Genomic DNA, 4,416 nt, shown 5'->3' with positions numbered 1-4,416 from the left:
TCCAGTGGTTCTCAAATGGGGACAGTTTGGCACCCTCCCACCCCAGGAATGTTGGCAATGTCCGCAGACATCTCACATAGGTTCTGCAAGGACACACATAATTAGGTGGATGTCCATATTCTCTGTGGTGATGGTGAGATGAAGAGGGATGTGTGTCCACTCTGAGAGAGGGGACAGTGACAGGTGGTAGATGCTGTCCACAGAGCAAGGAACAGAAGTTGGAAGCAGGGCATACCAGACAAACATAGCAAGGATGAAACTTAGAACAACCCACTTTGTCCTGGAGGCCGTGGGAAGCCCTAGAGAAATTGTTAGTAGAGGAGCAGTAGGGTCAGCTTTGTGTTGTGGGCGGACAGACTAAGGGAAGAGACTGAAGTCCCTGGAAGCTGAATTACTATGGGGGGTATGTTAGAGGTGCCCTCAAACACCCTCAGATTCAATGATTTCCTAGAGTATTCAAGGAACTCAGAAAGGCTGTTATACTGTGGTTTATATGTTTTTTTTGTTTGTTTGTTTTTAAGATTTTATTTATTTATTTGAGAGAGAGAGAGAGAGAGCACATGAGAGGGGGAGGGTCAGAGGGAGAAGCAGACTCCCTGCTGAGCAGGGAGCCCGATGCGGGACTCGATCCCAGGACTCTAGGATCATGACCTGAGCCGAAGGCAGTCGCTTAACCAACTGAGCCACCCAGGCGCCCCGGTTTATATGTTTTTTTAGAGTGACTGTCATACTGTGTTTTATATATTATACTGTGGTTTATATGTTTTATTACAATGACAGGATACACATCAAAATCAACAAAGGAATCAACAGTCGAAATGTGGAGAACTCAGGGACAAATCTGCAGTTGTCTCTCCCAGTGGAGTTGCATGGACAGCACTTGATTCTGCCAGCAACAATGTGTGACAAGTACAAAGTATTTCTAACCAGGGAAGCTCATCCCAGCCTTGGTGTCCAGAGTTGATAGAGGGGGTCAGTATAATTGGCATGGAGTGCCTGCATGATGGACCCTGACCACTCAATCTCCCGTCTCTCCAGAGGTCCAAGTGATACAGCATGGCCCAGGCCCAGGTGTACAAAAACAGGCATTCACCATAAATCACGTTGGTAACATAAACTATCTGGCATGGCTCAAGACACCAGGTATGCTAAGGCACTCCTATCAGGTGGAATATTCCAAGACATCAGATGTTATCTTCCAGAAGCCACTCAAGGGCAAGTCCTTTCTTCGGACTATGCATGGTTTGAGCACCACAGGTCTGCTGAATTAACCTTTTACTGCACAGATGGTGAGGAAATGGAGGGGTGAGGAAAGCACTTGGAGATCTCATTTGGACTGGTGATTGAATGCATAGTAGAAGTATCCCTAGGATGGGGAGCCAGAAGTAGGAGGAGGTGTGAGGAAAGACACCAAGCTCAATGGGGACACCGTGATTGTTCTATTCACTTCCTCTTCACACCATTGATAAGGGAGAGATTCCTACCCTAGGGTTATGAGGATAGCTGAACACACCACACACAGCACTGGACAGACGAGATGGTTGGTAGTTTATCAGCCATATATATTCACAGCCTGGAGAAAGAGGGCACTGCACATCATGCAGGTGACATGGTGCTGTTCTCAGGATCAGCAGGAAGAAGCAGGGACTGTGGGAAGCAGGCATTGTAGTAACAAGAGGGTGATGTGAACTCTGGTTATCCTGGGAGGATGTTATTGTCTCACTTCCTAATGTTGCAGGCTGGCAGAGAAGTAAAAGACGTTAGGGTGAAGACCTTCTAGAATGCAGCTCATGCAGCACACGGAGGAGCTGGCCAGGGGAACAGCTTTTCCCGTTGGGTAGGAGTCGTATCTGGCAAGAGCAGGGGATCCTGTGCTTAGACCTTCTGAGGCCCTTGCAGTGATAAGATATCAAGACAGCACATACTATTGCATCTTGTTTTCAGGACTTTCATGTACATGAAGGGACATTTGATGAGCATGATCATTACAAAAATGTAAAAGCCAGTGGATTTTAGATTGAATTAAAAATTAGCCTAACAAACATTGCTGGAGATAAGAGAAGATATTAAGGATATTGAAGGAGAACAAGAAAACATAAAATAAAACCAAAGAGAAATATTAGGTAGGAGAAATGTAATCATTGTAAAAAGTGAAAAATCATTACAGAGAAGTAGCAGCATGGAATACACAATAATGAACTGATTAGACTGAAGTACACAAAAATGACTTATGAGAGTAGAATGAAGGAGAAGGAAAAAGTTTAAAGAAATTCTAAGAGAGTTGGATACTGGAAGTACACATGCTGAATTAAGGTCTGAGAAAGAGGGAAATAAAAAAGGGGAAATATGTGGGAAAATGTGGGACATAGGGTTTATAAGGTTTAAAATGGTTGAAAGAGGGGCACCTGGCTGGCTTAGTGGGTGACATGTGGTACCCTAGATCTCGGGGTTGTATATTTGAGCCCCAGGTTGGATGTAGAGATTGCGTAAAAATAAAGTCTTAAAAAATAAATAAATAAAATGGTTGAAAGACCTCAGATCGGTAGGATCCATAGTGTACCAATGAGAAGACAGACAGAAAAGCTTAGAAACAAAAAGTTAAAAATATCATTGACACAGAATAAGTACTTAATATCCCAGAGAGAAAGAGCAGATCACATAGAAAGAAGTAAGATCTGACTGGCATCAGATATCTCAAGAGCAACACAAATGACAGAAATAAAGGAGGGAAAGAATTGAGAACCTAGAACATTAATTTATGTGAACAATTTGGCCGTATGCACCAAAATCTTTCTTAGACAATATGCCATTCCATACAGTGATGGAGGGAGTGTAAATTGGTTCTACCACTTTAGAAAACTTTTTGGCAATGTCTATATATATATTAAAGCTGAAAATATTCACATGCCACGCCATGTCAATTTCAATCCTAGGTATACACTCAACAGAAATACTTACCTATTTTCATAAAATATCTTGTACATAAAGGTTCACAGCAGCATATTCATTATGGCCCCAAACTAGAAGCCACTCATGCTTATTTCCAGGAGAATGGAAAAATAAATAATGGTTATATTTGTACCAATGGGGAAAGTGTTTAATGAATAAGGATTATAATTCATGCAAGGCAGTGAAAGAAAAAGAGACAGCAACGGGCACACACAGAGAAAACAGGGACACAGGGGAAAATAGAAGCTGAGTTAGAGATACAAGTAACAAAGATGGAGAGAGACTAAACAAGACAGTAGAGACACAGAGAGAGGGGACATGGAGGGAAACAGGAAGAGAGTCTTCCCTGATGGTTCATAACACAGCTCCTGTTTATTAAGCACCCAGTATATGCCAAGCAGTGTGCTAGAACTTTGCAGGCTCCCATGAATATTTCATATTATCCCAAACCACACAGGTAGCAAGCTGAATCCAGGGAGCCTGAATCCAGATCACATACTGTTTACTACAATACCATTGAAGAGTGAAGGGGAAAAAAAAGCCCAGAAAGAGAGAGAGGAAGAGATGGAGAAATGAGCAGAAAGAAGAGGCGTGAGGGAGGCATGGAGGGAAAGAGGGAGAATGAGATCATAAAGAGAAAGATAGGGCGCCTGGGTGGCTCGGTTTGTTAAGCGACTGCCTTGGGCTCAGGTCATGATCCTGGAGTCCCAGGATCGAGTCCCGCATAGGGCACCCTGCTCAGCCGGGAGTCTGCTTCTCCCTCTGACCCTCCCCCCTCTCATGCTCTCTCTCTCTCTCTCATTCTCTCTCTCAAACAAATAAATAAAATCCTTAAAAAAATAAAGAGAAAGATATTTACAGGAGACACAGAAGAGACAGAAACAAACATAGGGCAAGGGCATGAAAATGTAGAGGAATATCTTTGGAAAGGAGGGACAAGGGAGGATATTAGCCATGATGCCAAAGACACAGACTTAAGGCAAAAACATTATGGATTTCATTATCTTGAAATTAAAGACTTCTGTTCACGGAAGGACGTGGTCGGCTAAGTAAATAAGCAGCTGGCAGAATGAAAGGAAAGAGTGATTATGTCCCCAACACATGAGAGATCAATATCTAGAATATACCAGATGCTCCTGCACATGGGCAAGAAAAGGGATGGCTTGTCCTATAGAGAAACGAGCAGCAGTATGAACAAGTGGTGCACAGAGGGAAAATGAAAGAGCTAACAATCATTTGAGAGATGCTCGAAATCACTCATAAGATAAGTGCAAGGTAAAACAGGGAGACATCCTCTCACACCTCACAGACTGCCAACATTAGAAGCTAAGTAACCCCAGGAACTGATGGAGAGAACCTTCCATCTGCTGCTAGTGAGCCTGTGGATGAGGACAGTCATGGTAGAGACTAACCTGGAGAACTAGTCAAGTTGAGTATCCATATGCCCTAAGAGCCACAGGTTCTGAT

This window comes from Phoca vitulina, unplaced genomic scaffold (genome assembly GCF_004348235.1).
Source record: "Phoca vitulina isolate PV1807 unplaced genomic scaffold, GSC_HSeal_1.0 scaffold52, whole genome shotgun sequence".
Classification (NCBI taxonomy): Eukaryota; Metazoa; Chordata; class Mammalia; order Carnivora; family Phocidae; genus Phoca; species Phoca vitulina.
This window is presented reverse-complemented; position numbering follows the sequence as displayed.